Source organism: Tachyglossus aculeatus, chromosome 3, assembly GCF_015852505.1.
Source record: "Tachyglossus aculeatus isolate mTacAcu1 chromosome 3, mTacAcu1.pri, whole genome shotgun sequence".
Lineage (NCBI taxonomy): Eukaryota > Metazoa > Chordata > Mammalia > Monotremata > Tachyglossidae > Tachyglossus > Tachyglossus aculeatus.
Genome location: NC_052068.1, coordinates 23,082,240 through 23,108,173, shown reverse-complemented (window position 1 = coordinate 23,108,173; position 25,934 = coordinate 23,082,240). Strand labels below are relative to the sequence as shown.

The window sequence follows — 25,934 nt, the reverse complement described above, 5'->3', positions numbered from 1 at the left end:
ATCACCTCCTTCCATGCAGTAAACTTGTCTCCACTCTCGACTCTCTCCTATGCCACTGCTGCCCATTACAAGTGAGTTTTGACTTGTAGCAGTTTGCCTTGCACTTGCTAGCCACTGCCCAAGCTAGGAATGGAATTGGTTTGCCTCTGCTTGACTCTGCCTCCCGTAGTTGAGACTGGTAGAGGACTGGAAACTCTCCAGGTGTGGTCTTGAAAGGGGGGGCCTCCCACTGTACCTTGCTCAAATACACTTAGTTTATAGAGCTATCTGAAACCTGGCAAATAATAATAACAATAATGGTATTTAAGTGCTATGTGTCAGCAATGTATGAAGTACTCGGGTGGATACAAGCAAATCATGTTGGGCACAGTCCCTGTTCCATATGAGGCTCACAGCCTCAATCCCCATTTCACAGATGAGGTAACTGAGGCCCAGAGAAGTAAAGTGACTTGCCGAAGGGAACACAGCAGACAAGTGGTAGAGCTGGGATTAGAACCCAGGTCCTTCTGATTCCCAGGCCAGAGTGCTATCCACTAGGCCATGCTGCTGCTTATGCTGCTTCACAAAGAGGCTAGACCTGTGTAGGCCTGGGAAGCTTAGGCAGTTACCTCTCAACTTTCTGCTGAGACAAGCTACAGTGCTCAAGGATTGAAGTAGGATGTGGCCTGGCAGGCTTCCCGCTCCAAATGATGAGTGACAACCTTCCTTGGTGCATTCAGTATGCACCAGAATGGTGACCTCATTCGCCTCATTCAGAATGGTGACCTCATTCACTCCCACGGCTTCAACTATCATCTCTACGCTGATGACACCCAGATCTACATCTCTGCCCCTGCTCTCTCCCCCTCCCTCCAGGCTCACATCTCCTCCTGCCTTCAGGACATCTCCATCTGGATGTCCGCCCGCCACCTAAAGCTCAACATGTCGAAGACTGAGCTCCTTGTCTTCCCTCCCAAACCTTGTCCTCTCCCTGACTTTCCCATCTCTGTTGACGGCACTACCATCCTTCCCGTCTCACGAGCCCGCAACCTTGGTGTCATCCTCGACTCCGCTCTCTCATTCACCCCTCACATCCAAGCCGTCACCAAAACCTGCCGGTCTCAGCTCCGCAACATTGCCAAGATCCGCCCTTTCCTCTCCATCCAAACCGCTACCCTGCTCATTCAAGCTCTCATCCTATCCCGTCTGGACTACTGCACCAGCCTTCTCTCTGATTTCCCATCCTCGTGTCTCTCTCCACTTCAATCCGTACTTCATGCTGCTGCCCGGATTATCTTTGTCCAGAAACGCTCTGGGCATATTACTCCCCTCCTCAAAAATCTTCAGTGGCTACCAATCAATCTGCGCATCAGGCAGAAACACCTCACCCTGGGCTTCAAGGCTCTCCATCACCTCGCCCCCTCCTACCTCACCTCCCTTCTCTCCTTCTACTTCCCAGCCCGCAACCTCCGCTCCTCCACCGCTAATCTCCTCACTGTACCTCGTTCTCGCCTGTCCCGCCGTCGACCCCCGGCCCACGTCATCCCCCGGGCCTGGAATGCCCTCCCTCTGCCCCTCCACCAAGATAGCTCTCTTCCTCCCTTCAAGGCCCTGCTGAGAGCTCACCTCCTCCAGGAGGCCTTCCCAGACTGAGCCCCTTCCTTCCTCTCCCCCTCGTCCCCCTCTCCATCCCCCCCATCTTACCTCCTTCCCTTCCCCACAGCACCTGTATATATGTATATATGGTTGTACATATTTATTACTCTATTTATTTATTTATTTTACTTGTACATTTCTATCCTATTTATTTTATTTTGTTGGTATGTTTGGTTCTGTTCTCTGTCTCCCCCTTTTAGACTGTGAGCCCACTGTTGGGTAGGGACTGTCTCTATATGTTGCCAATTTGTACTTCCCAAGCGCTTAGTACAGTGCTCTGCACATAGTAAGCGCTCAATAAATACGATTGATTGATTGATTCAGTAACAACCAGTGATTGATTGATTGCTAATAGCTATTTTGAGGCATGTGTTGTGTGTGTCCTTTTGTCCCTCCCTTCTGTGTCACCTTTGCACTGGATTTGCCCCCCTGTTCCTCCCCCTCCTCCTTCCCTCACCCCTTCCCTCATGATCTGGCCTCCTACTTCATTAATAAAATTAACTCCATAAGGTCTGAGCTCCCCAAAGTCACTCCTCCCCCTTCTCCAACCCCCTGGCTCTCAACCCTCTCTGCTACTCTCCCATCCTTCTCAGTAGTATCCTCAGATGAGATCTCCTCCCTCCTTTCAAGTGCTACTCCAGCCACCTGTGCTTCTGACCCCATTCCCTCTCATTATATGAAATCTCTCGCCCCATCCCTTCTCCCCCCTTAACTTCCATCTTCAACTGCTCACTCTCCACTGGTTCCTTCCCCTCTGCCTTCAAACATGCCCACATCTCCCCATCCTAAAAAAACCCCTCTCTTGACCCCACCTCCCCTTCTAGTTATCTCCCTATCTCCCTCCTACCATTCCTTTCCAAACTCCTTGAATAAGTCATCTACACCCGCTGCCTCGAATTCCTCAATGCCAACTCTCTCCTCGACCCCCTCCAATCTAGCTTCCAACCCCTACATTCCACGGAAACTGCCCTCTCAAAGGTCACCAATGACCTCCTGCTTGCCAAATCCAACGGCTCCTACTCTATCTTAATCCTCCTCGACCTCTCAGCTGCCTTTGACACTGTGGACAACCTCCTTCTCCTCAACACACTATCCAACCTTGGCTTCACAGACTCTGTCCTCTCCTGGTTCTCCTTTAATCTCTCTGGCCATTCATTCTCATTCTCTTTTGCGGGCTCCTCCCCACCCCCCAACCCCTTACTGTAGGGGTTCCTCAAGGGTCAGTTCTTGGTCCCCTTCTGTTCTCTACACTCACTCCCTTGGTGAACTTATACACTCCCATGGCTTCAACTATCATCTCTACGCTGATGACACCCAAATCTACATCTCTGCCCCTGTTCGCTCTCCCTCCCTTCAGGCTCGTGTCTCCTCCTGCCTTCAGGACATCTCCATCTAGATATCTGCCTGCCATCTAAAACTCAATATGTCCAAGACTGAACTCCTTACCTTCCTTCCCAAATCCTGCCCTCTCCCTGACTTTCCCATCACTGTTGACGGCACTACCATCCTTCCCATCTCACAAGCCCGCAACCTTGGTGTCATCCTTGACTCCGCTCTCTCGTTCACCCCTCACATCCAATCCATCACTAAAAACTGCTGGTCTCACCTCCGGAACATCGCCAAGACCCGCCTTTTCCTCTCCATCCAAACCGCTACCCTGCTGGTTCAATCTCTCATCCTATCCCGACTGGATTACTCCATCAACCTCCTCTCTGATCTCCCATCCTCCTGTCTCTCCCCACTTCAATCTATACTTCACGCTACTGCCTGGATCATCTTTGTGCAGAAACGCTCTGGGTGTGTTACTCCCCTCCTCCAAAATCTCCAGTGGCTACCAGTCAACCTGTGCATCAGGCAAAAACTCCTCACTCTTGGCTTCAAGGCTCTCCATCACCTTGCCCCCTCCTACCTCACCTCCTATCTTTGCTTTTATAGCCCAGCCTGCACCATCCGCTCCTCTGCCACTAACCTCCTCACTGTGCCTCGTTCTTGCCTGTCCCGCCATCGACCTCCAGCCCACGTCCTCCCCCTGGCCTGGAATACCCTCCCTCTGCACATCCACCAAGCTAGCTCTCTTCCTCCCTTCAAAGCCCTACTGAGAGCTCACCTCCTCCAGGAGGCCTTCCCAGACTGACCCCCCTCCTTCCTCTCCCCCTCCCCACCCCCTGCCCTACCTCCTTCCCCTCCCCACAGCACCTGTATATATGTTTGTACAGATTTATTCCTCTATTTTACTTGTACATATTTACTATTCTATTTATTTTATTTTGTTAATATATTTTGTTTTGTTGTCTGTCTCCCCCTTCTAGACTGTGAGCCTGCTGTTGGGTAGGGACCGTCTCTATATGTTGCCAACTTGTACTTCCCAAGTGCTTAGTACAGTGCTCTGCACACAGTAAGCGCTCAATAAATACAATTGAATGAATGAATGAATTTGCGCCCTTTATTCACCTCTCCCGCGGTCCCACAGCACTTATGTATTTTTTTTAATGTCCTTCTAGACTGAAAGCTTCTTATGGGCAGGAGACATGTCTACCAACTCTGTTGTATTGTATGCTCCCAGTCTCTTAGTACAGTTCTTTGCACACAATAGGTGCCCAATAAATCTGATTGATTAATATGTCCAGTCGCTGGAGAAGTGATGTGTTGGGAGTTACAGAATGAGTATGCAGGTTGTGTAGTTAACTGTATTCTAATCTGGGATGGGCTATTCTTAGCCCCATGATGAGTGGGTGTATTGAGTTTTCCCATGTGGTGTTTGAACAGAGAAAATTTGGATCCTGTACTGTTGTAGGTGCATTGAGGATCCAGGTGCAAGACTCACTGTGAGTGTGAAGGACTGCTCTTCTCTCTAAGTTCGTTCATTCATTCAATCATATTTATTGAGCGCTTACTGTGTGCAGAGCACTGTACTAAGCACTTGGGAAGTCCAAGTCGGCAACCTATAGAGACAGTCCCTACTCAACATCAGGCTCACAGTCTAGAAGGGGAAGACAGACAACAAAACAAAACACGTAGACAGGTGTCCAAACCGTTAGAATAAACAGAATTATAGTTCTAAGTTCTAAATTATAGCTTTAAGTTGCCCCTCCATCCCTGCTGTGGACATAAAATTCTGGTATGTGTGAAACTTTGTGACCTTGATATGGGGTAGATAATGTCTAGGATGGGTGTGTATATCACCATAGGTTTGTCCAGTTCCTTTCACTTTGGGAGAAGTGAACCCATGATCTCATTCATGCTTCTAGCATTCTATGAGGTTGAAAGCAGTTTTGTCGATGAATACAAGCAGAGGCATAGAACGAGTAAGTGTGTTGGCTATAGACAAAGGAATGAAGCTAAACTGGTACCTATATACCTCAGAGCCTATAATTCTCTGCTTTTCCCACTAAACCATTCTATCTTTTGTTTAATATTGTCTTGAAGAACCAAGGGTTCACACAGGGGACAAGGAGAAATGTGTTTTAGCTGGAATTGGATGCATTTCTCTCTCTTTTATGAAGGATGCACATGTTTGAAGAATCCATAAGCAAACCCAAATCAACAGTGCCATATTTTCGGCACCTTTGCTTTACTTTGGTACAAACACACATATCCAACCTTATAGGTCCAATGTATTATTCATTCATTCATTGTCACATTGAGCATTTACTGTGTGCAAAGCACTGTACTAAGCTCTTGAAAAGTACAAGTTGGTAGCATATAGAGACGGTCCCTAGCCAACAACGGGTTCACAGTCTAGAAGGGGGAGACAGACAACAAAACAAAATGTGTAGACAGGTGTCAAAATGTTCAGAACAAATATAATTATAGCTATATGCACATCATTAACAAAATTAATTGAATAAGAAATATGTACAAGTAAAATAGAGTAATAAATCTGTACAAATATATACAAGTGCTGTGGGGAGGGGAAGAAAGTAGGGCGGGGGGGATGGGGAGGAGAGGAAAAAGGGGGCTCAGTCTGAGAAGGCCTCCTAGAAAAGGTGAGCTCTCAGTAGGGCTTTGAAGAGAGGAACAGTGTGGCTTAGTGGAAAGAGCCCGGGCTTTGGAGTCAGAGGTCATGGGTTCAAATCCCAGCTCTGCCAGTTGTCAGCTCTGTGACTTTGGGCAAGTCACTTAACTTCTCTGTGCCTCAGTTCCCTCATCTGTAAAATGGGGATTAAGACTGTGAGCCCTCCGTGGGACAACTTGATCACCTTGTAACCTCCCCAGCGCTTTGAACAGTGCTTTGCACATAGTAAGCACTTAATAAATGCCATCATCATCATCAGGAAGAGAGCTAGCTTGGTGGATGTGTGGAGGGAGGGCATTCCAGGCCAGGGGAAGGACATGGGCCAGGGGTCAACATCAAGACAGATGAGAACGAGGCACAGTGAGGAGGTTAGCGGAAGAGTAGCAGAGGGTGCGGGCTGGGCTGGAGAAGGGAGGTGAGGTAGGAGGGTGTGAAGTGATGGACAGCCTTGAAGCCGAGAGTGAGGAGTTTTTGCTTGATTCATAGGTTGACAGGCAGCCATTGGAGATTTTTGAGGAGGGGAGTAACATGCCCAGAGTGTTTCTGTACAAAGATAATCTGGGCAGCAGAGTGAAGTATAGACTGAAGCGGGGAGAGACAGGAGGATGGGAGATTCAAGAGGAGGCTGATGCAGTAATCCAATCAGAATAGGATGAGATATTGAACCAGCAGGGTAGTGGTTTGGATGGAGGGAAAGGGCAGATCTTGGCGATGTTGTGGAGGTGAGACCGGCAGGTTTTGGTGATGGATTGGATGTGTGAATGAGAGGAACAGGGGGCCTGAGAAGGAAGTTAAATGTACGGAACAGCTGACGGGGATGATGGGCATTGGTATCAATAAGGGAGGAAAAATAGTTTTGCCTGGCAGAGGAGAGGGCAGAGTTAAGGCAGGAAAGGATAAACTTAAAGTGAACAAGTTTGGCTTAGTGTTTAGACTTCTGCCAGCAGCATTCAGCAGCTTGAGCATAAGAGCGAAGGAGGTGGACAGTGGCAGTGATCCAAGCCTGTGGGTTAGTGGTGTGAGAGCAGCGAAGGGAAAGGGGAGTGAGCCAGTTGAGTTATTATAGATATTATAGATGCATCTTATAGCTGTCCTTCTGATTTGAATAAGATATCACTGATGGTGATATCAATACTTCCAAAATGATTATGGTAAAAGCACTGGATGCAAGGCACGGTAGTAAAGAGGGATTTCATCATTTTCTCAAAAACTAAGGAACAGAACCATAGATGCAAAGACATTGGCCCCGGGATTGAAAGCGAGAAAACTGGGAACTCTTGAGAACTGAGAACAGGGAAGTTTTTGATTTCTCCACTCAGGTTGAAAACCCCCCGGTCCCTCAGCTGATCCCAGCCCCCACCCATCGGTGGTTTGGTGCACGCTTCTAGACAGGGAGCCCAGATAAAACAAGGGAAGTTTCCACAGTCAGTCACGTGATAAGAATTTAGAGGGCCAAGTCCTGCCCCCAGATGCACACACATAATTTCCACTGACATTAATATTCATTCATGAATATTAACATTCACTCAATCAATCGTATTTATTGAGCATTTACTGTGTGCAGAGCACTGTACTAAGCACTTAGCACTGTACTAAATGCTTAGCACTGTACTAAGTGCTTGTATTTATTACTTGCACGGGTCCAAGGACATGATCTGGCCCTTAGAAATTAAATTAAATAATTCCCTATGTGAGGTGCCAGAAAGTATCACAGATATGCTGTAAGAGACATGCTATGAACTAGGAAGTGAAGTATTTATGCAGGAATGTCAACACCAACAGTTTAAGATGATCCAATGATGAAAATACGGGCCCTACCCTGTGCCTCTTCAGTTTACAAACAATTCATGATGTGTTTTCAAGTGTAAATGGGACCTTCCAATTGGACAAGACAGGGAGAAGGCAAAGTTTTTATTATTCCCATCCCTGTTCAAAAGCTGAGGTGGTTTGTCCTGGAGTGAGCCTGCCCTGCACTCCAGATCTTTTTCTTTATCCCCCTTTGGCCTTTAAGCAGCTGAGAGAAAAGCTGTCACTGCCGTGAGCGTGGCGTGGCCTCCGTCTAGACTTGGCTACAGTCTGAACAAAGGCTGGGCACCTTTGGGCTGGAACTAGTGTAACAGTAAAGGTGGTGGCGGGTGGCGTTTATTTTCTTCTGGTGGGATGATGTGTAGGTACAAATCTGTGGGTTACTGGGCTCATGGGTGTGGAAATCAATCAATCACCATCACCTCTCTCTACAGGGATTTCACATATTCACATGCTTCCAAATAGAGAACTCAACATATTGTTCCTGAGCAAATCCAGTATAGGTTGACTCCCCTTATGATAATCCCAATTTACTTTGATCCTGGTTTGCCCGATGAAAAACTGGTCCTGGGCATTACTGGTACATGGGTATTTCAGTAGCTCACTGTCCCTCTCCTGCCTCACCACCTTGCTTCAATCCAGCATCAGAATGTTCCCTCCTCTTCAGAGCTTTGTCCCACCTCTGCCCTCAAAGAAGGATGATAACAATAATGGTAACAAAGTGGCTCAATGGAAAGAGCTCGGGCTTTGGAGTCCGAGGTCATGGGTCCAAACCCCGGCTTCACCAATTGTCAGCTGTGTGACTTTGGGCAAGTCACTTCACTTCTCTGTGCCTCAGTTACCTCATCTGTAAAATGGGGATTAAGACTGTGAGCCCCCCATGGGACAACCTGATCACCTTGTAACCTCCTCAGCACTTAGAACAGTGCCTTGCACATAGTAAGCGCTTAACAAATGCCATCATTATTATTATTATTATAACAGCATTCGGTAATTGATTAGTATGTGTCAAGCATTGTACCAAGAGTTAGGGTAGATTCACAGTAATCACATCCCATGTAGACCTCACAGTCTAAGTAGGAGGGAGAACAAGTATCAAAATCCCATTTTGCAGATGAGGGAATTGAGACACAGAGAAGTTAAGCAACTTGACCTAGGTCACATGGCAGACAAGGGGCCGAACCGGCATTAGAACCCGGGTCTTCTGATTCCCAGGCCCGTACTCTTTCCACTAGGTCACCCTGCTTCCCAGCCATTCCCAGATACTTATTCCAGCAATTACTTTGAAGGAGGAAATCCTAGATCTTGCCTTTCTCTTTCTGTTTAACCCCAGTTGGGGTTTACTCAATTTCAACTCATTTCCTCTAGGAACTCTCCTCAGGATCTGACCTTGGAGACCTCTGATATTAAGCAGCTCTTCTTACTTCCTCGTTTCACACCCTTGAGAGTTTTCATTTTCCTGAGTCCTCCTGAGGCCACTTCACAGCTGTGTTGCTATATCCTATGGGGTTAGTCTGTGGGAACGCCTACAGTTTGGGAAATTGTGCCCTGGGGCCCAACCGAAAGGGGTGTTGGTGAAATCTGGGACTGCAAGAGGGAGGGAGAAAAGATGGCACAAAGAGCAGGAGAAGCCCCACTGCTCAACCTTGGCCTATAGCACTAGCCTTGCCCCGTAGCCCTCTTCTTTAGAAGAGGCCATTGGAAAAATCCAGTCGTGTTAAGGGAAATGGGAGTCGGGCTGCCGAAGGGGGGAGAGAGGAGCTGATGAAAGAGGAAAAGGAGGAGTGAGGGAAAAGGGACAAAGAAAACAGACAGGAAGGGGCAAATGGGAGCAGGAGTAGGTTAAGATGGAAGTGGGCGAGGTTGAGGTTGGGGGTACTTTTATAGATCCTGAGGTGCCAAGTCCTTCTAGATAAAGCATGGCAGAATTCACTGCTGACAGGTCCACACAGATATTAGCAGAAAACGTAAGTAAATTTGCAGGGATGTAGCTGCAGGGATGACTATTGAAGAAGCTGTGTGGCTTAGTGGATAGAGCACGGGCCTGAGAGTCAGAAGGACCTGGGGGCTGGGCCTGCCTCCAGCACGTGTTTGCTCTGTTACCTTGGGTAAATCACTTCACTTCTTTGGGCCTCAGTTGCCTTATCTGCAAAATGGGGATGAGTGTGAGACAGGGGTCGTGTCTAACCTGATTGACTTGTATCTATCCCAGTGTTTAGAACAGTGCTTGGCACATGGTGAGCGTTTAACAAGTACCATAATTATCACTCTCTGTTAAATTGGCTTTAAATCGCTCAATCATTTTGCCCCCTCCTACCTCACCTTGCTATGCTCCTATTACAACTCATTCCGCACACTTTACTCCTTTACTGCTAACCTTCTCACTGTACCTCAATCTCACCTATCTCACTGGTGACCCCTTACCCAAGTCTTCCCTCTGTCCTGGAATACTCTCCCTCCTCAAATTTGGCAAACAATTACTCCCCCACCCTTCAAAGCCTTATTGAAGGCACCTCTCCTCTAAGAGGTCTTCCCTAAATCCTCCATTCCTCTTCTCCCACTGTCTTCTATGTCACCCTGACTTGCTGTCTTTATTCATCCCCTTTCCCAGCCCCACAGTACTTATGTACATATCTGTAATTTATTTATATTAATGCCTGTCTCCCCCTCTAGATTGCAACCTTGTTGTGGACAGGGAATGTGTCTGTTTATTGTTGTAGTCTCCCAAGCACTTAGTAAAGTGCTCTACACAAGTATGCACTCAGTAAATACAACTGAGTAAATGAATGAAAGTGAGCTTGTTGATTTTATTTGTACATATTTATTCTATTTTACTTTGTTAATATGTTTTGTTTTGTTCTCTGTCTCCTCCTTCTAGACTGTGAGCCCACTGTTGGGTTTAGGAACCATTTCTATATGTTGCCAACTTGTACTTCCCAAGTGCTTAGTACAGTGCTCTGCACATGGTAAGTGCTCAATAAATATGGATGGATGAATGAATGAATGGGCAGGGAATATATCTGTTGTTGCATTGTACTTGAATCCCGGCTCCGCCACTTGTCAACTGTGTGACTTTGGGCAAGTCACTTAACTTCTCTGGGCCTCAGTTACCCCATCTGTAAAATGGGGGTTAAGACTGTGAGCCCCATGTGGGACAACCTGATCACCTTATATCTTCCCAGTGCTTAGAATGACAGTGCTTTGCACATAGTAAGCGCTTAACAAATGCCATCATCATTATTATTATTATTACTCTCCCAAGTGCTTAGTACAGTGCTTTGCACAAGTAAGCACTCGATAAATGCAACTGAACGAATTAATGAATGAAAAGTGGAGAGACAGGATTAAGGAAGAAGTTGGAGTGAGTTTACCTGTTTATTGTCCTCTTCCTCCTTTGTGATTTATCATCCCTTGTCTTCTTCCATCCACCAGGCTTTCTGCCCCACAGACAGGGTGGCTATGGGCACTGGTTAAGGGGAAGCAGGCAGAGTGGCTAATGGTGATAGTGGATGGTATTCTGCTGGGGTTGTTAGGCCAAGCCAAAATGACTGCCTGGGCTGGAGATGGGAGTTTCCAGGCAGTGAGGTATGCCTTTCTGTCTGCTGCCCCAGTCATGAAGTGGGGAGAGGGTGTGTATAAAGCTGCTATCTGCTCTGTTACTCCTCACAGTCAGCTCTGTGACTGTGTCAACTCACGACATCAGTTCCTCAGCCCTGTCAGGGTCTTGGACACATCCTGGGTTCCCTCAGGACCCAGAAGCCATCCTCACCCCACCTCCCTGTCTACAGAGAAGTAACATGGCCTAGTGGATAGATCTTGGGCCTGGGAATTAGAAGGAGCTGGGCTCTAATCCTGGCTCTGCCACAAGCCCACTGTGTGACCTTGGGCAAGTCACTTGCAGCATGGCTCAGTGGAAAGAGCACAGGCTTTGGAGTCAGAGGTCATGGGTTCAAATCCCGGCTCCACCAATTGTCAGCTGTGTGACTTTGGGCAAGTCTCTTAACTTCTCTGTGCCTCAGTTACCACATCTGTAAAATGGGGAGTAAGACTGTGAGCCCCACGTGGGACAACCTGATCACCTTGTAACTTCCCCATTGCTTAGAACAGTGCTTTGCACAGAGTAAGCGCTTAATAAATGCCATTATTATTATTCTCTGGGCCTCAGTTAACTCATCTGTAAAATGGGGATTAAGACTGTGAACCGCATATGGGACAGAGATTGTGTCTAACTCAATTTGCTTGTAATCACCCCAGTGCTTAGTACAGTGCCTGGCACATAGTAAGTGCTTAACAAATACCACGATTATCATTATTATTAATATTATTATTGCCATTACTATTATTATTATTATGTGGTGGGGGTTGGGAGGGAGAAGGGACTCAAAGGTTGGGGGAATTAGACCCTACAGAAGCTAGTGCTGGGCCTCTCCTTTCCCCGAACGATCACCAGTAGCTTCTCCACCTATGCAGCTGCCAGATGGGGTCTGTGAGCAATGGTGTGAGTTGGAGCAAAATCCAGAACCCAAAAATCTGTCCTTCCTCTTGAAGGCCTGGGAAGCTGGTGAGTAAAGTCACCCTCCCCTTCCTCCCTCCTCCCCGCCCTGACTGCTGGAGCTCGTATCACCCAGCCGGACAGAGGCATGCCAACACAACACCCCAGCCCAGCCACAGTGTGGGTAGAGCCAGGGGTGTGCAGGGCAAGAGCTGGAAATGGTAGTGTCATTGCTCCTCCCCACTTTCTCCATTTTCAGCTCTTTCTAACTCTTCAAGAAGCTCCAGTGGCTGCCCACCCACCTCTGCATCAAAAAAACCCCCTCCTCACCATTAACTTCAAAGCAGTCTATCATCTTGCCCCCTCCTACCTCACCTCACTACTCTCCTACTACAATCCAGCCAGCACACTTCATTTCTCTAATGTTAACCTTCTCACTGTTCCTTGATCCCATCTATCTCACTGCTGACCCCTTGCTCACATCCTGTCTCTGGTCTGGACCACCTTCCGTCCTCAAATCCAACAGACAATTAATCTCCCCTCCTTCCAAGCCTTATTGAAGGCCCATCTCCTCTGAGAGGCCTTCCCTGACTAAGCCCTCCTTTCTTCTTCTCCCACTCCCTTTTGCATCGCACTGACTGACTCCTTTTATTCATCCCCGCTGCCAGTCCACAGCATGTATGTGCATATCCCTGATTTATTTATGTGTTTATCTTAATATCTGTCACCCCCTCTAGACTGTAAGCTCATCGTGGGGAGGGACTGTGCTTATTGTTGTACTGCACTCTCCCAAGTACTTAGTACAGGGCACTGCACAGAGTAAGTGCTCAGGAAAAACAATTGAATAATAATAATAATGATGGCATTTATTAAGTGCTTACTATGTGCAAAGCACTGTTCTAAACGCTGGAATGAATGAATAAATGAGGGTGGCTTGGTCGGACTTCTGCTCTTAATCAATCAATGATGTTTATTGAGCACTTACTGTATGCTGAGCACTGTGCTCTTGGCTGTGAATCACAAGCAGGCTGAGAATCTAAGTCTCTGAACTGCCTCCCAACCCTGATTCCGAAGTAGGAGAGGGTCAGGGGGGAACGAGGCCATCAGCTCACTGTCTGCTCATGTTAATCCTGACTCTACCACTTGTCTGTTGTGTAACCTTGGACAAGTCACTTCACTTCTCTGGGCCTCAGTTACCTCATCTGTGAAATGGGGTATGAGACTGTAAGCCCTATGTTGGGCAGGGACGTTGTCCAACATGATTTGCTGGTATCCATCTCAGTGCCTGGTGTACCTGGTATTCATTTAAGAAATACCACAATAACAATAATAATTCTAGCCCTACACTGCTCTCAGGAGATCTGTTCCATTACATCTCACACGTCTCCTTGTTGTCAATCAGAGCTGGGGCTATATACTAGTATTCTCCACAGTTCCTACTTGCAGCCCAGACTTTCTGCATAGAGGCATACCCCATGATATAATGGAGTTATAGTCCTTAAGAATGTAGCTGGATCATGGATTCATTCAATCATATTTATTGAGCGCTTACTGTGTGTAGAGCACTGTACTAAGCACTTGGGAAGTACAAGTTGGCAACATATAGAGACGGTCCCTACCCAACAGCAGGCTCACAAAGGGGGAGACAGACAACAAAACAAAATATATTAACAAAATAAAATAAATAGAATAGTAAATATGTGCAAGTAAAATAGAGTAATAAATCTGAACAAACATATATACGGGTGCTGTGGGGAGGGGAAGGAGGTAGGGCGGGGGTTGGGGAGGGGGAGAGGAAGGAGGGGGGGTCGGTTCTACTGTGGGATCATTGTCCCATAGACTTAACTGTCAAGAGTTAGGATCGGTTCCAGAGCCTCTGGAGATGTAATGTGAAATTACTTTACGTGTTACATACTTGGACAATTATTCCTAAAAGGTTATTTAACCTTTAGTAATGTGAGTCAAAGAATAACATCACAATATTAAATACATAAGGAGTTTTAATATGATTATTAGTCTTTGCCAGGGGCTGTAGAAATAGAAGCCTGCTCATACTGGAAATAATTTTTCCAATTTAAATTGAATAGAAGCTTTCTTTTTTCTTCATAGAGCAGTTTGTTACACATTAGTCATTTCTGACCATCACTGCTTATCTTTGAACTCCTCCATTTGGTTCTTCTACTTCAATCGTATTTGTGAATTTAACCGCTTTCTTGAAAATGATGCAACACATTTTAATCTCAATTTTATAATTTTTAGCTATTGGTGGAGAAACCCAAAGTTCCTCATCTGTTTCGACAACTTGCCATGGACTTATTAGTGTTCAGTCAGATTCTCAATGGATAGTAATTCCTCTGAATGTAATACAATGAACTCATCGATATTCACATTATTTTTAAATTATTGCCTCTCAATTCAACAACTTCTTGTCTATCTGTTCTGGGATCTCTTCAACACCTTAAAAATCTGACACAAATAATTGTCAGAGCTTCCTCCAAGATCCCAAAATGCAATCATTGTTGATTGCATCATCTCAATTAATGAAGAAGGAGTTGGGGAGGGATCAATCAGTTCATCAGTGTTATGCACAGAGTAAGCACTCAGTAAATATGATTGAATGAATGAATTTCTTGAGCACTTACTGTATATTTACTGTGTACTAAGGTCTTGTTTTGTCTTGTCTTATGCTGTCGAGTCATTTCTGACACATAGCAACATCATGCACACATCTCTCCCGGAACACCCCGTTCTCCACCTGCAGTCATTCTGGTAGTGTATCCATAGAGTGTTCTGGTAGTGTATCCATAGAGCTTTCTTGGTAAAAATACAGAAGTGGTTTACCATTGCTGCCTTCCAAGCAGTAAACGTGAATCTCTGCCCTTGACTGTCTCTCACGCCGCTGCTGTTACCCAGCATGGGTGAGTTTTGACTTGTAGCAGATTGCCTTCCACTCACTAGCCACTGCCTAAGCTATGAATGGAATGGGTAGACTTCTGCCTGACTCTCCCTCCCATAGCCGAGACTGCTAGAGTACTGGGAACTCTCCAGGTGTGACCCTGAGAGGGGAACTAAGTGCTTGAGAGAGTACAATATAGTTGGTAGACATTACAACTGCCCTCAAGGGGCTTACCATCTAGTTGGGGGAGTCAGACATCAAAATAAATTGTAGATAAAGCACGCAACAGAGTATAAGATGATGTGCATCAGTGCATTGGCTAAGGAGTGAGTATCAAAGTGCACAAGGGGATTGGTCCGTAGTGTAGAGGTGATGTGGAAAGAGAGCCTCTATATGTTGCCAACTTGTACTTCCCAAGCACTTAGTACAGTGCTCTGCACACAGTAAGCGCTCAGTAAATACGATTGATTGATTGATGAGAAAGTAGTCGGGGAAGACATTCTGGAGGAGATACGATTTTAGTATCTTATCTTGTAGCATTTGCTTGAAACATCAGGGCCTGTCTGTGTGTGCCTCTCTGGATATCTATTTTACTTGTACATATTTACTATTCTATTTATTTTATTTTATAAATATGTTTTGTTGTCTGTCTCCCCCTGGTAGACTGTGAGCCCGTTGTTGGGTAGGGACCGTCTCTATATGTTGTCAACTTTTACTTCCCAAGTGCTTAGTACACTGCTCTGCACACAGTAAGCACTCAATAAATATGATTGAATGAATGGATAAGGCTCATGTAATGACAATGGTATCCCCCGGATGGTTGCATGGTGGGATAGTTGTAACCTGGTAGTAAGGCATCGAGCAATGGTTATATTCAGTTAATCAATCAATGGCATTTATTGAGTGTTTACAGTGCCTGGAGCACTGTACTAAGTACTTGGGAGAGTTTAGTACAATTAAGTTGGTAGACAACAAACCTGCCTGCAAGGAGCTTACAGTCTAGAGTGGGAGACAGACACTGAAATACATGACAAATATGGGAAGTTGCAGAATGTAAGGATATATAGATATATCTATATATCCTTATATCCTTACCAACTCCATTGTACTCTCCCAAGTGCTTAATACACAGTAAACATACCTATAGTAAGTGCTTAGGAAATACCACTGATGAATTGAGTTATCCCTCCCAATCTCCTTCTTCATCAGTTGAGATTAAGCAATCAACAGTGAATTCATCTTGGGAGATATTTATGTATATCTCATTTTTTCAAGCAAAAACTCCTCACCCTCGGCTTCAAGGCTCTCCATCACCTCGCCCCCTCCTACCTCAACTCCCTTCTCTCCTTCTCCAGCCCAGCCCGCACCCTCCACTCCTCTGCCATTAACCTCCTCACTGTGCCTCATTCTCGCCTGTTCCGCCGCCGTTGACCCCCAGCCCACGTCCTCCACCTGGCCTGGAGTGCCTGCCCTCCCTCTGCACATCCGTCAAGCTAACTTTCTTCCTCCCTTCAAAGCCCTACTGAGAGCTCACCTCCTCCAGGAGGCCTTCCCACACTGAGCCCCCTTTTTCCTCTCCTCCTCCCCATCCCCCACACCCTACCTCCTTCCCTTCCCCACAGCCCCTGTATATATGTTTGTACAGATTTATTACTCTATTTATTTTACTTGTACATATTTACTATTCTATTTATTTTGCTAATGATGTGCATCTATTGCTTTGCACATAGTAAGTGCTTAATAAATGCCATTATTATTATTATTATTATCTAGCTTTATTTTTATTTATTCTGATGACTTGACACCTGCCCACATGTTTTGTTCTATTGTCTGTCTCCCCTTTCTAAACTGTGAGCCCGTTGTTGAGTAGGGACTGTCTCTATATGTTGCCAGCTTGTACTTCCCAAGCGCTTGGTACAGTGCTGTGCACACAATAAGCACTCAAATAGGATTGAATGAATGTGTGTGTGTTGTGGGGTTGAATAGAATTTATTGAGCACTTACTATGTGCAAAGCACTCAACTAAGCATTCAGAAAGTACTACTGTTTGATTATAAGCTTGTGGGCAGGGAAAGGGTCTGTTTATTGTCATATTGTATTCTCTCAAGCACGGAGTACAGTGCTCTGCACAGAGTAAGCCCTCAATAAATATAATTGAGTGAATGCAACCACCCCAGAGATACGATCTGGATTGTTGGGAGTTTGTAACCTGTCTTGAGCAGCACTGGTCTTGTATATCCTCCTTCTGATACCACTTGATCACAGAAATGAATCTATCATTTCAAAGCTTCCTTGTCAGCTGTATGACTTTGGGCAAGTCACTTCACTTCTCTGTGCCTCAGCTACCTCATCTGTAAAATGGCGATTAAGACTGTGAGCCCCATGTGGGACAACCTCATTATCTTCTTTCCTTCCTCTTTCTTCCTCTCCCTTCCTTCCTCTCCCCCTTGTCCCCATCTCCATCCCCCCATCTTACCTCCTTCCCTTCCCCACAGCACCTGTATATATGTTTGTACATGTTTATTACTCTATTTATTTTACTTGTACATATCTATTCTATTTATTTTATTTTGTTAGTATGTTTGGTTTTGTTCTCTGTCTCCCCCTTTTAGACTGTGAGCCCACTGTTGGGTAGGGACTGTCTCTATATGTTGCCAACTTGTACTTCCCAAGCACTTAGTACAGTGCTCTGCACACAGTAAGTGCTCAATAAATACGATTAATTGATTATCTTGTATCTACCCCCGTGCTTAGTACAGTGCTCCGCACACAGTAAGCGCTCAATAAATATGATTGATTGATTGCTTGGCACATAGTAAGCGCTTAACAAATACCATCGTTATATATTCTACTCACATTAAAGGAGCCCGCTGTTGGGTAGGGACCGTCTCTATGTGTTGCCAACTTGTACTTCCCAAGTGCTTAGTACAGTGCTCTGCACACAGTAAGCGCTCAATAAATATGATTGAATGAATGAATTAAAGGCCATTAAAAAAAGAAATACTCTATCTAGAAGGCACTGATCCAGGATGTAGCTACAAAGCAGAATTTTGGCCTTTGTATGGGAAAGAGTTTTATTATGTTTAAGACTTTATTAGAGAATTTGTTTGGCCAGGGTCAGATATTAACAGTGGAAATTAGAGAGTTGGTTTACACACATTGTTTTTAACCCATCTGCCAAGACGGCGATGTCTTCTACGTCAGGCTCCTTGCTGAAGATGATAGCATTCTTACAGCTTCTTAAATCTCAAACAGCTCTCATAAAACAGCACTTTAATCATCTTCGTGAAACCAAATCAGAAAACAGCATTCTTGGCATCAATTAAGTTTGTAGGATGATGGAATGGGGCCACGTGATGCCAAGATTTACAACATGATTCAAATCCACACACTCTTTTCTTGTGTTGCTAGTGGGTACTTGGTTCCAGATTCTCCAGTTTCCAAGCCAACAGGAACTTGCCCTCAGACACAGAGTCTATATGAGAAGTTGGATTTGAAGAGGCCACTTTGTTTAGCATTTCTCATCTAGAGCCACTAAAGCAATAAATACCTATTGCACCATTTTGATGTGGTCTCTGGCTCTTCTTTTCCCTAGACATCATTTGCTAGGGAAATGCTGAGCCTGCTCTATATTTGTAAGGGGAGAGTTCTTCTCCTCCTTCTTCCCAACATCCTTATAGGGCAGTCTAATGAGGAGAGAAGCAGCATAGCCTAATAGGTAGTTCACTGTCCTCGGCGCCGGAAGGACCTGGATTCTAATCCTGGCTCTGCCACTTTGTCTGCTGGGTGACCATGGGCAAGTCACAATTTATCTGTGCCTCACTTCCTTTACCTGTTAAATGTGAGCCCCACGTGGGACATGGACTCTGTCTAACCTGATTAGCTTGTATCTATTCCGGTGCTTAGTGAAGTGCCTGGCACATAGTAAGTGCTTAACAAATACCATTTTTTTAAAAAAAAGAGGGGAGAGGGATGGGGCACAATCGGGGCCCACAGTCAGTCACAAAAAGCAGCAGATGAATCAGAATAGAAATGGAATTTCTTATACCTAGTGTGCCTCCTCAGCAGAAGTCTGTCCCTTTATCCAACTCCAGTTCAACTTCCAGCTCTTGGGAAGTACAGTAGTTCGGGATCCTCGACCTAGTTGGGAAGACATTGGAGCCAGATCTGGAGCCAATCAGAGACATTATATAGGAGGGCTGGGTGAGGGACAGAGAATGCGGGGTGGGGGACACCCTAAGAACCCTTGGGATCCTTCTCCTTTCAGTCTTGGCTTCCCAAAGCAAGATTTTGCCAAACATCTGGCCATCATTGTTTATTACTGATTAAAGGGTGCCCTTAGCAATCAAACTGTGTGAAGACAAAGCATGTCTTTAAAACTCAGACTGAAATATAGCCTCATGATGCTGGACCTCACAGCAGATTTTTTTTTTTACTTGCACCATCCAATCTACTTGCCTCACCTTCCCTCATCCTGCCATCCATCCAGTCCCATATACCTATCCCTCTGACCCAGCCCCGTTTCTGTCCTGTCCTGGCTCATTCTCTGCCCTTCCCCTCAAGTCCCTTACCTCCTATAGCTTTGGAAAATTTGGGTGGCAGAGACAAGGCTGGGTCAGGAATATGGTGGGAAATGATGAGCTACAGGAGGAGGGGGGTGGTTTCAGCCCTCTGAGTCCCTGATTTAATCCAGCCCTGAGTAGGTGGTAGGATCTATCTAGGGGGCAGGGTTAGAGGGAAGGAAGGAATAAGGGACCAAGGAGAGTGGAGATGCTGACAATCTACATCTTCAGCCCTGATCTCTCTTCTTCTTCAAAGTCTCGCATTTCTTCCAGCCTTCAGGCCATCTCTACTCGGATGTCCCACCAACACCTCAAACTCAACGTGTCCAAAAAAGAATTCATCTTCTCACCCAAAAGCTGTCCTCTCCATGATTTTCCCATTACTGTAGACAACACCTACCACCCCATCCTGTGTGTCAAACCTGCCACCTTGGAGTAATCCTCAATTCTTCTCTCACGTTAAACCGTATTCAATCTGTCACCAAATCCTGTCCATTCAACCTTCACAACATTGCTAAAATCTGCCTTTTCCTCTCAATCCAAACTGCTACCACCTTAATCCAAGTACTTAACCTGTCCCACTATAACTACTTGTCCAGGATCATTTTTCTACAAAAGCATTCAGTCCGTGTTTCCCTGCTCCTCAAGAACCTCCAGTGTTTGCCCATCCATCTTTGCATCAAACAAAAACTCCTTATCATAGGCTTTAAAATACTAACTCATCATGCCCCCTCCTACCTTACCTTACCTCTCTGACTTTCTACTTCATCCCAACTTACACATTTTGCTCTTCTAATGTCAACCTACTTGCTATACCTCCCTCCCTCTTCATATCTGACAAATGATCACTCTTCCCACCTTCAAAGCCTTATTAAAAGCAAATCTCCTCCAAGAGGCCTTCCCCAACCAAACACTCATTTCCTTTTCTCCCATTCCCTTCTGGGTCACATTTGCACTTGGATTTGGATTTATTCACCAATCCCTTAGATACCAACACTTACATTCCTATCTATAATTTATTTATATTAGTGCCTTTATCCCCCTCTAGAGTGTAAGCTTACTGAGGGCTGAGAACATGTCTACCAACTCTGTTATATTGTACTCTCCAAAGCAATTCACTGTACACAATAAGCGCTCAATACATATGATTGACTGACAAGCTTATTAAAAGAAAAGACTGGCAGGCCAAAAGGGACAGGGGAGGGGAAGGTGAACAAATTGTTTGAGAAAGTTTCTCCCACCAAGTGGCCATAAATTTAGTGGCTACAGGGAGGATTCTGATGTGGTACCCTTCAGTGCAACCCACCAAGGCTCTGTAGGATTGGTAGGGTCAGTAGTTCATTAGCTAACATATTCTTCTCCAGGTTTAAAAATCCCAACCCCTTTCACCTTACTTCAAAGTTTTTATTTTTCAATTCTTAAGTCATTTTTGTCGCTCTACTATGAGCCCTCTCCAATTTTTTTCATAGCCCTCTTAAAATGCCTAGACCTAAATGAAACAACAGACTCAAAAATGAAATTACCAATATAGCTCAGAAACATGCCATTTTTTCAGCTTTACATTGTTGGTTATAACCAACTTGTAATGATCCAGTGGAACTCTTAGCTCTTACACGTTTTCCACGTTGTATTACTGCATTTTATTCCCCTCACAAAATTATATTCCTTCCTTCATTCATTGTCACATTTCCTGAGAGCTTACTGTGTGCAGAGCACTGTACTAAGTGCTTGGAAAGTACAATTCAGCAACATGTAGAGACAGTCCCTACTCAACAACGGGCTGACAGTCTAGGAGGGGGAGACAGACAGCAAAACAGAACAAGTAGACTGGTGTCAATACTATCAGAATGAATAGAATTATAGATCTATGCACATCGTTAATAAAATAGAGTAATAAATATGTACAAATATACACAAGTGTTGTGGGGGGGGGGGAAGGGGCAGGGCAGAGGGAGGGCTCTCCATCACCTCACCCCCTTCTACTTCACCTCCCTTCTCTCCTTCTCCAGCCCAGCCCGCACCCTCTGCTCCTCTGCCGCTAATCTCCTCACCGTGCCTCTTTCTCGCCTGTCCCGCCGTCGACCCCTGGCCCACATCATCCCCCTGGCCTTGAATGCCCTCCCTCTGTACATCCACCAAGCTAGCTCTCTTCCTCCCTTTAAAGCGCTACTGAGAGCTCCCCTCCTCCAGGAGGCCTTCCCAGACTGAGCCCCCTCCTTCCACTCCCCCTCCTCCCCATCCCCCCCGGCCTTACCTCCTTCCCCTCCCTACAGCACCTGTATATATGTATCTATGTTTGTACGGATTTATTTATTTTATTTCTACATATTTATTCTATTTATTTTACTTTGTTAATATGTTTTGTTTTCTTGTCTGTCTCCCCCTTCTAGACTGTGAGCCCACTGTTGGGTAGGGACCGTCTCTATATGTTGCCAACTTGTACTTCCCAAGCGCTTAGTACAGTGCTTTGCACACAGTTAGCACTCAATAAATACGATTGAATGAATGAATGAGTGGGGGGGATGGGGAGAGGAGGAGGAGGAGAGGATGAAGGTGGTGGGCTTAGTCTGGGAAGGCCTCCTGGAGGATGTGAGCTCTCAGTAGGGCTTTGAAGGGAGGAAGAGAGCTGGCTTGGCAGATGTTTATAGGGAGGGCATTCCAGGCCAGAGGTAGGATGCAGGCCAGAGGTCATCATCATCATCATCATCAATCATATTTATTGAGCGCTTACTATGTGCAGAGCGCTGTACTAAGCGCTTGGGAAGTACAAATTGGCAACATATACAGTCCATACCCAACAGTGGGCTCACAGTCTAAAAGGGTCGACAGTGGGACAAGTGAAAATGAGGCACAGTGAGGAGGTTAGTGGTAGAGGAGCAGAGTGTGTGGACTGGGCTGTAGAAAGAGAGAAGGGAGGTGAGGTAGGAAGGGACAAGGTGATGGAGATGATGATGATGATGATGATGATCCCTTTTTAGACTGTGAACCCACTGTTGGGTAGGGACTGTCTCTATATGTTGCCAACTTGTACTTCCCAAGCGCTTAGTACAGTGCTCTGCACACAGTAAGTGCTCAATAAATACGATTGATGATGATGATGGAGAGCTTGCATTCATCCCTTGCAGTCATCCCTAGAGATTTTCATTCTGTTGATGTCTTGACCCTGCTCAATTAAGTGGCATTTATTGAGTGCTCCAAAGATGAGCGTACCCAATACCTGCTGGTGCCATTATTTTAATGTCTCATGCTGAGCGATATGACATTCTGATGAAATATGATTTTAATGCAGAGTTTCTGGCTGTAGACTCAGTGTTTGTTGCCAGGAGGTCTCAAAATGAATAGCTCATCTCTGGATATTCAGGGATTAATGTTTGTCTAGCAGCTCCCAGAAGGAGAGATTTAATTGTGATGTTTGTTAAGCACTTACTATGTACCAGGCACTGTTCTAAGTGCTGGGGTGAATATAAGAAAATCAGGGTGAGCCTGTACCACGTTGGGCTCACAGGCTCAATCCCCATTTTGCAGATGAGATAACGGAGGCACAGAGAAGTGTAGTGATTTGCCGGGATTAGAACCCATGACCTTCTGAATCCCAGGCCTGTGCTGTAGCCACTACACCAATGCTGGAAGCATCACAGGGCTTCCAGTGAAGATGCAAGTGAAAGATCCTGGACTGCCTGACAGTAATAATGACAATTATGGCATTTCTTTCATTCATTCATTCATTCAATCGTATTTATTGAGCACTTACTGTGTGCAGAGCACTGTACTAACCACTCGGGAAGTACAAGTCAGCAACATATAGAGACGTTCCCTACTCAACAACGGGCTCGCAGTCTAGAAGGGGGAGACGGACAACAAAACAAAACATGTGGACAGGTGTCAAGTCATCAGAATAAATAGAAGTAAAGCTGGATGCACAAGTAAAGCTAGACACACAAGTTTAAGTGCTTACTATGTGGCAGGCAGTGAAAACAATATTCCTCTACTCCAATCATTTCCCAATGGCTAGCAGCTCTTTCCTTTGAAAGGGAGAGGTAAGAGTAGACCAGAATCAAATTGCACTGAGAGCTCAGCGAACATATTTTTTCTGGTATTTATAAGTGCTTACTATATACTGGGCACTGTACTAAGCACTGGGGTAAATTCATTCATTCAATCGTATTTATTGAGCACTTACTGTGTGCAGAGCACTGTACTAAGCACTTGGGAAGTCCAAGTTGGCAACATATAGAGATGGTCCCTACCCAACAACGGGCTCACAGTCTAGAAGGGGGAGACAGACAACAAAACAAAACATGTGGACAGGTGTCAAGTAATCAGAATAAATAGAAGTAAAGCTAGACGCACAAGTGTAAGTGCTTACTATGTGGCAGGCAGTGAAGACAATGTCCCTCTACACCAATTCTTTCCCAATGGGTAGCAGCTCTTTCCTTTGAAAGGGAGAGGTAAGAGTAGACTAGCATCAAATTGCACGGAGAGCTCAGCAAACATTTTTTTTTTCTGGTATTTATAAGTGCTTACTATATACCGGGCACTGTACTAATCACTGGGGTAAATTCATACATTCAATCATTTATTGAGCACTTACTGTGAGCAGAGCACTGTACTAAGCGCTTGGGAAGTACAAGTTGGCAACATATAGAGACGGTCCCTACCCAACAACGGGCTCACAGTCTAGAAGGGGGAGACAGACAACAAAACAAAACATGTGGACAGGTGTCAAGTCTTCAGAATAAATAGAAGTAAAGCTAGACGCACAAGTTTAAGTGCTTACTATGTGGCAGGCAGTGAAGACAATATCCCTCTACTCCAATCCTTTCCCAATGGCTAGCAGCTCTTTCCTTTGAAGCAGCGTGGCTCAGTGGAAAGAGCCTGGGCTTTGGAGTCAGTGGTCATGGGTTCAAATCTTGGATCCGCCAGTTGTCAGCTGTGTGACTTTGGGCAAGTCACTTAACTTCTCTGTGCCTCAGTTCCCTCATCTGTAAAATGGGGATGAAGACTGTGAGCCCCACGTGGGACCACCTGGTCATCTTGTAACCTCCTCAGCACTTAGAACAGTGCTTTGCACATAGTAAGAGTTTAATAAATGTCATTATTACTATTATTATTACTAAAGGGAGAGGTAAGAGTAGAACAGAATCAAATTGCACTGAGAGCTCAGCGAACACTTTTTTTCTGGTATTTATAAGTGCTTACTATATACCAGGCACTGTACTAAGCACTGGGGTAAATACAAGTTAATCAAATTGAATGCAGTCTACATCCCACATGGAGCTCACAGTCTTAATCCCCATTTTTCAGATGAAGTAACTGAAGCACAGAGAAGTGAAGTGACTTCCCCAAAGTCACACAGCAGACCCAGTGCTGAGTTGGGAGTGAGGTGACCTGGCTTCCCTTCCTGCTGGACTCTCTGGTCCCTAGCAAGGCCAAAGTGATTAGGAATGTTGCCCTTTGACATTGATTTTTGAGGCAGCTTCTAATTTGTGCTTATGATTTGGATGATGGAATGGAAGATGTGCCCATTAAATATGAGAAGCAGTGTAGCCTAGTGGATAGGGCACAGGCTTGGGAGTCAGGAGGACCTGGGTTTTAATCCTGGCTCTGCCATGTGGCTGCTATGTCATCTTGGGCAAGTCACTTCACTTGGCTCAGTGGAAAGAGCACAGGCTTTGGAGTCGGAGGTCATGGGTTCAAATCCCAGCTCTGCCAATTGTCAGCTGTGTGACTTTGAGCAAGTCACTTAACTTCTCTGTGCCTGTTACCTCATCTATAAAATGGGGATGAAGATTGTGAGCCCCGCCGTGGGACAACCTGATCACCTTTTAACCTCCCCAGTGCTTAGAACGGTAGTTTGCACATAGTAAGCACTTAATAAATACCATTATTATTATTATTCTCTGTGCCTCACGTTATCTGCAAAATGGAGATTGACTGTGAGCCCCATGTGGGACATGAACTGTGTCCAAATTGATTAGCTTGTATCTACCCCAGGGCTTAAAGTGCCTGGCACATAGTAAGTGCTTGGCAAATACTATAAAAAAATAAATCTGCACAGAATTCTACATTGGGTGGGGAGGTGAACACCTATCCTGGAGGGTTGGATTTAAATTCAGTATGACTTGGCAAGTAGACAAAATGAGGGGATGCACACTGAATGCAATGTAATTTTCTATTGTATTGTACTCTCTCCAGTGCTTAGTACAGTGCTCCGCACACAATAAGTGCTCAGTAAATACCGATTGTGATGATGACACACAGAGAAAAATCTATGTTTGGAAGCCCTGTTCTACTACACACTCCACCTCTGAATCCATCCCACCTGATTCCACTTCCTTTGCCTGAACAGAGAGCATTTTAATTCTTGTCAAGCAGAGCAGCTGTCCATGGTGCATGACTGGCCTCTGACCAATTAGGAAGCACCTTAGAGGAGGGAATTTCCCAGTATTCCCACCTTAGCTCCATGAACCCAAATGAAGGCTTTGTAGCACTTTAGAGCTTAATTCATAACAAAATAACGCATGCCAA

General features: G+C 45.4%; 1 protein-coding gene and 1 non-coding gene across 2 annotated transcripts in view; one reads left to right on the top strand and one right to left on the bottom strand.

Annotated features, from left to right (window-relative positions):
• The window catches only part of HPSE2 (heparanase 2 (inactive)), a 709,452-nt gene that overhangs the window by 93,318 nt on the left and 590,200 nt on the right, over positions 1-25,934 (top strand). The gene's annotated exons all lie outside the window — the stretch shown is intronic.
• LOC119926181 lies at positions 14,877-15,014 on the bottom strand. The gene has a single exon (XR_005450079.1). It is a non-coding gene; the product is annotated as a small nucleolar RNA SNORA7 (small nucleolar RNA).